This window comes from Gossypium hirsutum, chromosome A12 (genome assembly GCF_007990345.1).
Source record: "Gossypium hirsutum isolate 1008001.06 chromosome A12, Gossypium_hirsutum_v2.1, whole genome shotgun sequence".
NCBI classification, from domain to species: Eukaryota; Viridiplantae; Streptophyta; class Magnoliopsida; order Malvales; family Malvaceae; genus Gossypium; species Gossypium hirsutum.
In genome coordinates this window covers 9,441,397-9,455,359 of record NC_053435.1, presented here as the reverse complement: position 1 = coordinate 9,455,359, position 13,963 = coordinate 9,441,397, and the positions used below count along the sequence as shown (strand labels likewise).

Genomic DNA, 13,963 nt, shown 5'->3' with positions numbered 1-13,963 from the left:
AAAAATTTTAAATCTTAATTAGAAAATTTCTTTTTAACAAATTACATTAAATTAATTTCTAGGAGAGGTTGGAAGGGTCACAGCGGTCCCACTTAAGTTCCAATCTCCTTAAACAGAATTAATTAAATGCAATAAGTTAAGAAAATAAGTTCTAATTATTTATTTATTCACAAAATGAGTTCATGAAAAATCAACGGTCTGTTAATTTGAACGAGGATTCAACTCGCTCAACTTTACCATCCTAGTAGTGCTTGAGATGTTAACCATTAGCTTTAAACGTACCTCTGTAATTTTCATATAATTCAAGAGCTCCGTAAGGATAAACTCTGTAGATGGTATAGGGTCCTTTCCATCGGGATTTAAGCTTCCCAGGAAATAACTCCAACCGTGAATTAAACAACAAAACCTTCTGACATTCTTTAAACTCACGAGGTTGTATATGACTATCATGCCATCTTTTTTATCTTTCTTTACACATTTTGGCATTCTCATAGGAAAAAAAACCTGAGCTCTTCCAACTCATCAAGTTGTAACATCCTTCTCTCATCGGCTTGCTTAAGATCAAAGTTCAACTGCTTCAATGCCCAGTGAGCTCTATTCTCCAACTCTAATGGCAAATGACATGCCTTTCGAAAGACTAACCGATAAGGAGTCATTCCTAATGGTGTCTTAAATGCTGTTTGATAAGCCCATAATGCATCTTCGAGCCTTTGAGACCAATCTTTTCTACTAGGGCATACTACTCTTTCAACTTGCCCATTAGATTGGGGGTGATAGGTAGTAGCAATCTCGTGCCTCACATCATATTTTTCAAGCAACCACTTAAGCATTTGTTCACAAGGTGAGAACCTTCATCACTAATAATAGCTCATGGTGTCCCAAATCGTGTACACACATGCTTATGTAGGAATCCCATGACTATCTTAGCATCATTTGTAGGGTATGCTTCAACTTCAACCCACTTGGATACATAGTCCACAACAACTAAGATGTATTTGTTCCTATGCGAAGAAGGAAACGGGCCTAAGAAGTCAATGCCCTATACGTCGAATAATTCAATCTCCATAATTTTTGTCAAGGGCATCTCATTCCTCATTGATATATTTCCAGTCCTTTGGCATTTATCACAGTTCTTCACATAAGCATAAGCATCTTTAAAGAGTGTAGGCCAAAAGAAATCTGCTTGCAAAATCTTTGTTATAGTACGTGAGCCACCAAACTGTCCTCCACTTGGAGATGAATGGCAATGATACAAGATATCATTAATCTCACTTTCAGCTATACACTTTCAGATTATATTATCTGCACATTGTTTAAAAAAATGGATCCTCCCAAAAATAATACCGACTATCATGAATGAATTTTTTCCTTTGTTGGTAAGTTATTTCTCGAGGAATTATTCCACATGCAAGATAATTGGAAAAATCAGCAAACCAAGGTGTTTCATGAATTCGACTTACCTCAAATAAGTGTTCATCTGGGAAATTCTCATTGATAGGCACACATGATCGAGTTACCTCATCTTGCTCTAACCTCGATAGATGATCAGCTATTTCATTTTCAAAACCTTTTCTGTCTTGGATCTCAAGGTCAAATTCTTGGAGTAATAGAATCTAATGAATTAGCCTCGGTTTCGCATCTTTCTTCGTGAGCAAGTATTTAATAGTCGCATGGTCAGTAAATACTGTAACTTTGGTACCTATAAAATATGAACAGAATTTGTCAAAAGCAAAAACTATAGCAAAGAGCTCCTTTTCAGTTACCGTATAATTGAGTTGGGCTCTTGTTAAAGTTCTACTTGCATAGTAAATAGGGTGAAACACTTTGTTTCTTCTTTGACCCATCACAGCTCCAACGACATAATCACTTGCATCGCACATCAACGCAAAAGGTAAGCTCTAATCAGGTGTAATGATTATTGGGGCTGAGATTAACCCCTTTTTTTAGATCTTCAAAAGCTTTCAAACATGCTTTGTTGAAATCAAGCACTGTATCTTTCTCTAACAACAAACACAACAGTTTAGAAATTTTCAAGAAATCTTTGATAAACTTTCGGTAAAAACCAGCATGACCTAAGAAACTTCTTACTCCTTTTACATTAATTGGGACCGGTAATCTTTCAATTATGTCCACCTTTGCTTTATCGACTTCAATTCCTCTCTTTGAGATTTTATGCCCTAAGACAATCCCTTCCTTAACCATAAAATGGCATTTTCCCCAATTAAGGACAAGATTTGTCTCTTTGCGTCTCTTCAGGTGTTACCAAAAACAGAAAAATCTTCCATGAAAACCTCAACAAAATTTACAACCATATCAGTGAATATTGCCATCATGCATCGTTGAAATGTTGAAGGTGCATTGCATAAACCTAAAGGTATTCGCCTAAAAGAAAACATGCCGTATGGACAAGTAAAGGTTGTTTTATGTTGGTCCTCCGGAGCTACAGCTATTTGGTTATATCCCGAATAGCCATCTAAAAAATAATAGAATTCATTACCTGCCCATCGATCTAACATCTGATCCATAAAAGGCAACGGAAAATGGTCATTCTGAGTGGCTTTATTCAATTTTCTGTAATCAATACAGATTCTCCAACTAGTAATAGTTCTAGTTGGAATCAACCCATTACGCTTATTTTCAAAAGTCGTGATTCCACCTTTCTTTGGCACACACTGCATCGGACTTACCCATGAACTATTTGAAATAGGATAGATGATTCCTGCATCTAACCATTTGATCACTTCCTTTCTCACAACTTCTTTCATAATAGGATTGAGCCTCCTTTTCCCATCAATTCAAGCTCTTTCACCTTCTTCTAAAATAATTTTATGCACGTAAAAAGAAGGGCTTATACCTCTAATATCAGTTACGATCCAACCAATTACTTTCTTAAATTTTTTTTGAACAACAATTAGTTGCTCCTCTTGATCTTCGTCAGTTCTGCTGAAATAATCACAGGCAAAGTGGAACAGTCACCTAAATAAACGTATTTCAAATGGGAAGGAAGTACCTTTAGTTCAAGTTTAGGTGGTTTTTCAATTGACAACTTGCGTTGCACAAATTCTTTGACTTCTAACTCCAAAGGTTCAAATCATGTGGATTGAATAAAATTTCTCAGATTGGCTTCCATCGAAGCCATGTTCTCTTCACCTTCTTCATCCTCCAAAGGGTCAAGATCTAAGGCTTTCTCCAATGGATCTTCTTCAAAATTGCTTTCCATAGAAACCAAGGTTTCTATATCTTCCATAATTGAACACTTTTCTGTCGGATCAAGAAATTTCATCGCTTTAAGAATGTGAAAGGTTACCTGATTGTCTTGAACTCGTATGGTGAGTTCACCTTTCTGCACATTAATTAACGTTCTTCCTGTTGCTAAGAAAGGTCTTCCAGAGATGGTCGGCACTTCTTTATCTACTTCAAAATCTAAGACAATGAAATCAGTAGGAAAAATAAATTTATCGACTCTTACCAAAACATCCTTGACCTTTCCTTTGGGATATGCTAAAGATTGATATGCTAGCTGAAGCGTCACAGTTGTAGGTCTTACTTCACCTATCCCTAGCATATTGAAAATAGACTTAGGCATCAAATTGATACTCGCTCCTAAATCACACAAAGCTTTACCACAGTAAGATTCACCAATGTTATAGGGTATAGTAAAGCTTACTGGGTCTTTTAATTTCGGTGGTAGTTTGTTCTAGAAGAATGCACAACACTCCTTTGTTAAGGCAATAGTCTCATACCCACTCAGTCATTTCTTCTTGGAAAATATATCCTTCATAAACTTCACATAATTTGGCATTTGTTCTAAAGCCTCCACCAGCGAAATATTGATGTGTAACTGCTTCAGAACATCCAAAAACTTCTTGAATTACACCTCCTGTTTTTGCTTGTGTTGCTGCAATCTTTGTGGATATAGAGGTGATGAAACTTTCGTTTGAATTAGATAACTCTTCTAAATAGGTAGATCTGCATCCAAAGAAGATGTTAAAGTATCTGAATTCACTAAGTTAGGACTTACCTTGTCAGTCTTTGCAGATTTTGACATTTTTGGTGTAGGAACTTCAATAGTTGGTTGATTCTTCTCAACAGGCTTATCTTCGACATCAATCAATCGGGGTTCCAGAATTTTACCACTTCGCAATGCCACTGCCTTGATATGTTCTTTACCCAAATTTCTTGGATTCTCAATATTGATCGGCAAGGTTCGTTACGGTTTGTTACGAAGCTCTGTAGCTAACTAACCCATTTGGTTTTCCAAATTTTTCAATTTTACTGCTTAGCTTTGGATCAAAGCGTCATTTTTTGCCATGTACTATTTCAACAAGTTCTCCAAACTATTTAATGCCTCAGCTTGAGGTGGTTTTGGAGCTTGCTGATTAAACCCTTAAGATTGGTTGGGTCTATGCTGCAATAAGTTGTTATTCGGTCTATTTCCTTGGTTACTCCAAGAAAAATTAGGATGATTACGCCGTGAAGGATTGTAGAAGTTAGATTGGGGTCCTTGTCCACTCCTATTTTGATATTGGTTCCCTATATAGCACACTAACTCGGGATTTGATGGAAAATTCTCAAAAAAATGACCTTCCCCACAGTACATATAGGAAACTACTTCAAACGGACTATGTGGCTGAGCTACAAAATTATTAGCATTATTAGCGGTAAATTGTTTTAACATAGAGGAAATAGACGATACCTGAGCTGATAACAAAGTGAGGGCGTCAACTTTATGAACTCCAGCTACACGTCTTCCTAAAGCTGTTTGATTTGTTGGCCATTGATAGTTATTACTCGCAATCCTCTCAATGATCTCATAGGCCTCATTATAAGACTAAGACAAAATTGTACCATTCGCAGAAGCATCTACCATTAATCTTGTATGTGCATTGAGACCATTATAGAATGTTTCCAATTGTATATAATGAGGAATCCCATAATAAGGACACTTACGAAGTAACTCCTTAAATCGCTTCCAAGCCTCATACAAAGACTTATCATCTAATTTTTGGAAAGTTGTGATCTCATTCCTCAACTTAGCATTTTTTCTAGGAGGGAAATACTTAACCAAAAATCTCTCTGCTAATTCTTGCCAGGTAGATATGAAACTTGGTGGCAATGAATTGAGCCATGCTTGTGCTCAATCTTGCAATGAGTACGGAAACAACTTCAACCTCAACGTGTCTTCAGCACACTAGCTATCTTGAATGAATCACCCACCTTCATAAATAATCGAAGGTGGAGATGTGGATCTTTCGTGGGCATACAACTGAATTGGTCCATCGTTTGGAGCATTTGGAACATCATTGGTTTCAATTCAAATTGGGTTGCCTAAATATCTGGTCTTCTAATTCCTAGATTTAACTTACTGAAAAGTGGCACAGCATATTGTCTGATGCATCGATCCCCATCATCGGCAATGAGGATGAGATTTTGTACACAATGAGTTTCATTACCTTGGTCTTGATTCTGATTTCCATGGTCCATCTCGACTTGTCTTTGAGCTATTCGTTCACGTCTTCTTTGTCTAAAAGTTCACTCAATTTCAGAGTCTACTAGGAGTAAAGCGATAATTCGATCTATGCTTATAAACACCTGAAGAGAAAATCACAAAATTAAAAAGAATAAGTTAGTAATGTTAGAAATAAACCAAATTGGAAGTAAATAATTTCACAATGAGAAATGACTTTGGAAATGGTTAACAATCCCCGACAGCGGTGCCAAAAACTTGTAACGCGTAGGTTTTTGCAAGTGTACATAGTCGTTATCAAGTAATAAGTAAGTATCGAGTTATCCTCTCCACAGGGATTGTATTTTTGTTAAATCACTTAATTGTAAAATTATACTAACAACTTGGTAAATAAAAATACAACATGGTTGAGAAGTGATGATTAAAATTGAATATATTAAACTAAATACAATGATCCCTAATGCAATTTATCCTAAGTATGCAAACTATATGAATGAAATAGATTTTAGCAAAATTAAACACAATTTGCAACAATTATAACATAAATAAACTAGGACAATTACTTTAATTAAACTCAATTTATTATCAATATGCTTAATAACATTCAGAAACACATTCCATGGCAACTCGATCTTTCATGAGTTTGGAAACCACATTAGGTCCTTTCGGAATCCTTTATTTAGTAAATACGCATTTTACTGATCCTTATTTACTAAGGGTTTCTTAGCATTCGTGTAAGGTAACAGGGACGTGTTAGGTTTGAAACAATTTAAGGTCTGAAACAATTTAATCACACAAATCTAAAAACTATGCAGATAATAGAGCTTGGTTAGAGTTGTTATGTAACCTGCAATTTAATCGGGTTAGGATCTAAATTGAGCTTGCACATTTCAATTATGTGTCCACTAGCCGCCGTCTGGTTAGGATTGCTCAGCTAATCCAGGTGCATTTCAATCACGTATGAATGAAATACAAACTTGATTTTAATGAAAAACATGATCGATTGAGGTACAAACATTACAAGCATGAATCAAATAAATATTATTTAATCAAAACAACCATCCTAACTTAAATAAAATAAAGCTAACATTGTTTTAAACAAGAACAAAGAACACATAGCAAATATTTTTAGATTAAGTCAAAGAAAATAAAGATTAAACCCAAATCAAATTGGTTGTCACCCAAGACTCTGACCGACGAGACTCCTTCGCTTTGCTCCTTTGCTGATGGCTTTCCAAGGTGGTCAACCAAGGGCTCTTTAATAGGCTTAATTGCTAAAATCTCTATGAAGATATGATGCTAGGCATGGGAAATGGAAAATACTAAAGAGAATTGAGAGAGGAGAGAGAATGATGATAGATGAGGGATAAATGATGATGGATCAAATGAAGTCTTATTTATAGGTGAAGAGATGAGTGTAGTTTGCTAAAAATAAAGAGGTTTAGTCTCTTCAAGCTTTTCTAATGAGTGGCCGGCCATGTTAAGTGGATTTTGAGTTGAATTTTGCTTGATTTTTAAGTAATTTAAATGCCATAACAACTCAGGACTTAAACTCAGTCAAATGTAAATCTTCGGGCGAATCTCTAATTTCTTCAACATGACAAGGACCTTGTGTAATTAATCCAAAAAGTGGTTTATGTGGGCAGCCATGTGTAGCTGAATTTGGGTTGACTTGGTCTTGACTTTGGACGGTTTTTTTATAATCCAGCAAAGCTATTAGACTTGTCCAAAATAAATAGATAAATTAAAGGACCAAAGAACAAAATTTATCCAATTTAAATAATTAATTAAAACCTAAATTATTAATGAAATATTTTAAAATTAATTATTAAGTATAATTTTATATTTTATTATTTAATTTAATCATGCTTGGCCCATTTTATGTCTTAAAAATATAATATGTTCAAACATATCTAAAAAAAACCATTTTATGCAAGAAAAACTATAAAATAAAGCATAAAATCACATTTTAATAATTTCTATGTCCTAATTTCATATTTTCACATATTTAATTAATTTATTAAACAATTACTTAGTTTTAACAACGAATTTAAGTAAAAAGGTGATAAATTACATAAGAAAAATCCTATATATTTTTCAGTTTACAAAAGTCAAGTTCTTGTGATGTCCCGAATTACGGCCTAATCAAAATAGTGGTTTCGAGACTATAAATCCAAGATAGAAACAATTATTTTATAATTATTTTGAGGTCTATGATATGACTGCATGATTGTGTGAAACTTTCGTAAAGAAATTCTATGCATAAAGTGCTTAATTTGAAATTTGGGACTAAATCGAATATTTTGCAAAACTTGCATTCTAGAAGTTTTTAGTATGAAATTGCTTTGGAATATTAATGAGGAGGTCTTAAATATAAATTTGACCAATTTCTAAGTTTATGGACAAAAATTGGACATGGATGGAATTTTTGAAAGTTTAATAAGGAATGGTATTTTGGTCATTTGGATATTAAATGAAATAAAATGGGAAAAATAACACAAAAATGGTCATCTTCTCCATAAGTTGCTGCCAAATTTTTCTCTCCACCATGGCTAGGGTTTCAACACTTTTAAGCCTGTTCTTTACATTTTTGAAATCCTCGTAGCTCGGTTTACCTATTTCTACCAATATTTTGAGCTAGGGTTTATATTTAAAAATTTACCCATGAATGATATGCATGAATTTTGATGTTTTATGGTAGAATATGAAGCTTGAGATTGTGTTAAACAACTTTTGCTAAGTGATTTTACGTAAAAACGACTAAAATGACATAATCGGTAAAAATACCTAATGTTCATAAATACATGTTAGAGTGTGAATTTGCTGTTGCTATAGAAGGGAAAAATGATCAGCATGTCATAAAACATAAGAAGAAGGGATGAAGTTTAATTCCCGAGCTAGGGGAAAAAGTGTAAATATGCACAAAGTTTAGGGGCAAAATGGTAATTTTTCCAAAGTTCGTACTAGGGGCTGTTTTGATGAATGTATGTATGAAATAAAATTAATTTGGCATTATAGATCAAGAGAAACGAGATTCAAGTCGTGATCGAGGGAAAAGCAAAGTTTACGAGGAATAGGCTTGATTGCTAATATTTTGTATCAAGGTAAGTTCATATGTAAATATTGTAATATAATCGCTATTTTAAATCATTTAATGCTATTTATACGATATTATGATTGTTATCATGAATTATATGCTTTGGGGTCATTGTTGGACAACATGCAAAAATTTTATGAATTATGTGAAAGATGTGAAAGACTACCGAAGTATCGTCATTGGTATTCCAAGGAGAATGGTAAAGGAGTACGAACGAGGAAAGTCCCATTGAACCTTAGGAATAGATTCGGATATTTGGGCATCCGAACTCGTTGAGTTGAGTCTGAGTTCACTTATGGATGCGAACATCCGAACTCGTTGAGTTGAGTCTGAGTTCATGAAATGTAACTAGGCATCTGAACTCGTTGAGTTGAGTCTGAGTTCACTTATGGATGCGAACGCCTGAGCTCGTTGAGTTGAGTCCGAGTTCGCTTATGGGTGAGTTACATGGTAGCTTGGCTACATATGTGGCACTTATGTGCAAGCTTTCCATGTATCCGAGTTATATTCTGATGTGTTCAACGGGTAAAGTTCTAGTGAAATGGAAGAATTCTCGAGATGAAAGTGACTAGTTGGTAAGTGTTGTGGAACGGATACTTTGTACAGGTATGTACTTAACCCTCAGGTTGAGACTTCAATTTAACAATAATATGGTAAGATCATGAATGAGAAATAAACGGCATAATCATTGAAACTCTGTATAGGGAGATATCTGATTCGCAATACACAGGGGTCAGAGTAGTCAAACCCTGAAACAGGGGAGATTTTAATCAATAAACTGTACTAATTAGCTCGACCAAAAATTCTATAAAAAAATTAGTAGATAGATATATGAGTCTAGTTTCAGGGAAAATTTACGGATCTTAATTTCGAGTTTCGGAACTTGAGATATGAATTTTTAAGCGACTGTGACGCAGTTAGCCAGCTTGTCTGGAAATTCTAAAATAAATTGTTTAAGCTGTTTAATTAATGAATTAAGTTTAGTAACACCTCGTACTCGAATCTGGTGACGGTCTCGGGTACGGGGGTGTTACAGTTCTGATATGTATGACACTTATTAAATTCCACTAAGTTCTTCTTTCTTCTTCCTCTTCCTTAAGTGGTATTTACTGATACCTTCCTCAAGTCTAAATGTATCTTTCATTGATGATCTAGAAGCTATGGTTCTTTTATGGTCAATGGTTATTATTAGGGTAAGTATTTCAGCTCTGTATGTTAAATTTTGAAGGAGTAAATCTATATATTTTAATTGAACAGTAAGATTGTAAGTATAAAGTTTCTACATGAGATTGTCAACGATTAAGATGATAGGTGTATGACAAGACCAATATAGTTGGAGTTTAAGAGAATGATATTCTGTGGTGGTATCTATCGAAATAAATGATGCAAAATATTTAGCACCTAGTAGTTCATACAAGATTGAAAAAAATCCATCAATGTATTGTTAGAATGAGATCACTAGGTACTCTTGTACTTACAAGATTTTTTATTGCTTTTCAAGTATCTAAGAGGAGACTTCACCTAGAGGGACGACGCTAGGAGTGCGCCAAGATGGTGGCGGAGTGGGCTATTATACATACAGTGGATATGTAACGTAGTCTAGGAATACGCCTTTTGAGTCTATATGAAATAAACTTCTAACTTGTAAATATTTGTATCAAGATTGATGTAACCAATACATTTTAAACACTTCCCTTGCTTTTTGTAATAAGTTTTTTTTAATTAAGATGCCAAAGAACATGTTTAAAGAAATAGGAAATTGTAAATTGTTTTTGTTAATGATTAAATTTTGTGTAGTAACACTTGAAATATAAACCTGGTGAATTGATTCAAGTTTGTTACAAGTGGCATGCTTACATGCAGACAATATTCAATGTAACAGTCAATAGCATGCAAAACATACAATCAGTTTCACAAGAATAATTAGCAAGCTACGAGTAAAGTAAAAATAGTACAAAGCACCCAATTACGTTAGTCATACATTTGGCTAACCTTTATGGTACCCACATTATGGATTAATTACCCCTTAAGGCCTTAGAACTTTTGGCCATTACCCATTAGTCCTCAATTTGTAATTAGCCACCACTTTTAAACACCTTACTAATTTAATCCAATTTTTGAATGACACTTTGCCATTCAAACAATATCAAAAGAACATATATTCATGCTATTAACAATTACCACACAATGAGTTAAGGACCCACACCTGATTACGCAAATTCGCAACACTAAACTGAATTTCACAGCTCTTAAGACTCAAATCTATACCTAATACAAAAAATAATCGTTAAGAATCAGCCCTTTACCACCCTATAGGGTTAAGCGAAAATAGAGAAAAAGATTAGCTTTTTAGATCTGGTGTTAAGGATCTAAACTTATTTTATTTTGGATTACGAAGGGATTGCGAACAACTTTTCGATATTATTGTTGATCTGAACGATTTGGATCTAAACCTTCAATAAACAAAACACAAAAATTAGGATCAGTGAAATTCGACCATGACACATGCACTTATCAGTCGTGGTGGTAATTAAAATAGGAAAAAAAATGACATAGATTGGATAAAAAAACTGCACTTATGCTACCCGATTAGATCTGTTACAAAAGAAGTGCAGAACTAACAATAAATAAAAAAGAGAAGAGGTGTGATTTAGGGGTTCAAGGATGGAAATGATGTGAAAAATAACAGGTAGAGCTGATGGCAATGGTGATAAAACTGGTGGATATTCACTAGGATGGAAGCAACGCGTTGGAAAAAAAATAGTTTGAAAACTGTTTTTTTTTTGCATAGAAAAAAATAAAAATTTTGAAAACCGACCCGGTTTATGATATTTATAGCAATAAACCTTAGAAAAAAATGATACCTATGTTTCTGGATAAGCGAATCCTTAATGTTTTTTAGCTTTCAACCAAACAATCTTCTCAGTTATTCTCGTACCACGAACTGCTTCACGTTTTCCTATTGGGGTGAAAATGAAAATTCTCTCTTCTATAATAGAAATCGATAAAATTATTATTCTAAAAATTTTATTTATAAGTTGAGAAGAAATTCTCTTTATTTTTTGGCATAATAACAATATTTTTTGGCATAATAACAATCTCTCAAATTTTTTGTTCATAACCCTACCGCTACCATCTATTTATAGGAAGTGAAGGTAGAATCCTTGTAGAGCTGTAAAAGTTTATTTCTACTAGAAAAATGATATCCTATTTTAACTAGGATATAGAGGGTGACAACCCTAGTTAATGTTACTAGGGTTTTGTCCCACCACCTTATATTAGGGGTTTTGGGCCTCTCTCGCATCAAGTCCAATTACAAGTACTTCTTAGGCCTTTTTGACCCAGTATTCTGAAATATGATCCAACCTAATTCAATTTTTCTATTTCCCAAAAATAAAATTTAATGTCTACATATTAAATGATTTTTTCACCCTAATTTAATCTTCGAAGAAATTTTGACAATTTTATGCCCAATAAAATTTTGAGAAAATTTGCTCAATATGTCGAAACTCAGCATGCTCACTATGACTTAGAAAGAGCTGAATTTTAGATAGAGACGGTGGTTAGAGTTGTTAAAAGATTATGATTTGGATATTGATTATCACCCGGGAAAGGCTAATGTGGTTGCAGATGCACTTAGTCGAAAAGTGTCATTGTTTGCACTTTAGACGATGAACATTCATTTATTTCTTAATTAAGACGGTTTTGTATTAACAAAATTGAGAGTGAAACCTGTGTTTCTTCAGCGAATTTGGGAGTTGCAAGATGGTGACCCGAAATTGGTGTTGAAAAGACAGATGGTTCGAGACAATTTGAGTTTAAAGTATACCATTGATGATAACGGTATGTTATATTATCACAACAAAATTTGTATTCTGAATAATTTGGGTTGGAAAAATGATATTCTTTCTGAAGTTCAGAGTAGCATGTATTCTATTCATTCAGGTAGTACGAAAATGTATTATGATTTGAAAAAGATGTATTGGTGCCTGGTATGAAATGTGAAATCAGTGAGTTTGTTGCAAAATGTCTAATTTGTCAGCAAGTCAAAGCAGAACATCAGGTACTAACAGGTTTGTTGCAACATGTAATGATTCTTGAGTGGAAATGAGAGCATGTCACTATGGATTTTGTATCTGGATTGCCTATGACTCTGAGAAAGAAAGATTCGATTTGGGTCATTGTGGATAAATTGACTAAGTCAACATATTTTATCCCAGTTGGAACAGACTTTTCACTTGAAAAGTTAGCAGAATTATACATGTATGAGATTGTAAGATACACGAGGTTCCACATCTATTATTTCGGATCGAGATCCGAGGTTTACATCAAGATTTTGGAGTAAATTACAAGAAGCCCTAGGTACTAAGCTAAATTTCAGCACATCATTTCATCCTCAGACTGATGGGCAATCAGAGCGAGTGATTCAGATTTTAGAAGACATGTTGTGATGTTGTACACTCGAGTTTGGAGATAGCTGGGAAAGGTATTTACTTTTGGTTGAATTTGCTTACAACAATAGTTATCAGTTCAGTATAAAAATGGCACCATTTGAAGCTCTTTATGGAAGAAAATTTAAGACTCCATTTTATTGGTCTGAATTGATTGAATCTAAGTTAGTTGGAGTCGACTTGACTCAAAAAACTAAAAAAAAAGTTTGAATTATTCGGGATAATTTGAAAGCAGCTTCCGATCATCAGAAATCATATGCAGATTTGAAAAGAAGAGATATAGAATTTGCAGTTGGCGATCGGGTGTTCTTAAAAGTTTCACCGTGGAAAAAAGTATTACGGTTTGATAGAAAAGGGAAATTGAGTCCAAGATTTATTGGACCATATGAGATTATTAAAAGAATTGGTCCTGTAGCTTATCGATTAGCTCTGCCTCCAGAACTTGAAAAGATTTATAACGTGATCCATGTATCCATGTTGAGACGATACAGATCAGATCCTTCACACGTGATTCCTTATACTGAAATTGAGCTTCAACCAAATATGACTTATTTAGAAGAACCAATGAAGATTTCAGCTCGAGAAGTTAAAGAACTATGAAGTAAACGAGTACCGTTAGTTAAAGTATTGTGGCATCGTCATGGTTTGGAGGAGGCAACCTGGGAAAAAGAAGAAACAATGAGATCACAGTATCCAAATTTATTTTCACGTAACAAATTTCGAGGACGAAATTTCTTAAAGAGGGGAGAGTTGTAACAGCCTAATTTTTAGTGCTGTCAGAAATAGTGATTCAGGATCACTAAATTTGACGAGTGAGTTTGAAAATTTAATAAATTACTATTTATTAGTTAAGTGAGATTTTAAAAATATTTTTGAATTAGTGAATTTTGTGAATTAAAAGAAATTATTAGGTAAATTGGGTAAAAAACAAGGTATCGAGACCTCAAT

General features: G+C 34.0%; 1 non-coding gene and 1 pseudogene across 1 annotated transcript; one reads left to right on the top strand and one right to left on the bottom strand.

The window, feature by feature from the left end:
• Nucleotides 1-1,613: 1,613 nt before the first annotated feature.
• Nucleotides 1,614-13,963, bottom strand: part of LOC107922147 (uncharacterized) — a 120,298-nt pseudogene continuing 107,948 nt past the window's right edge.
• On the top strand, nucleotides 4,929-5,035 carry LOC121211506 (small nucleolar RNA R71). Its single transcript, XR_005906730.1, has one exon. It is a non-coding gene; the product is annotated as a small nucleolar RNA R71 (small nucleolar RNA).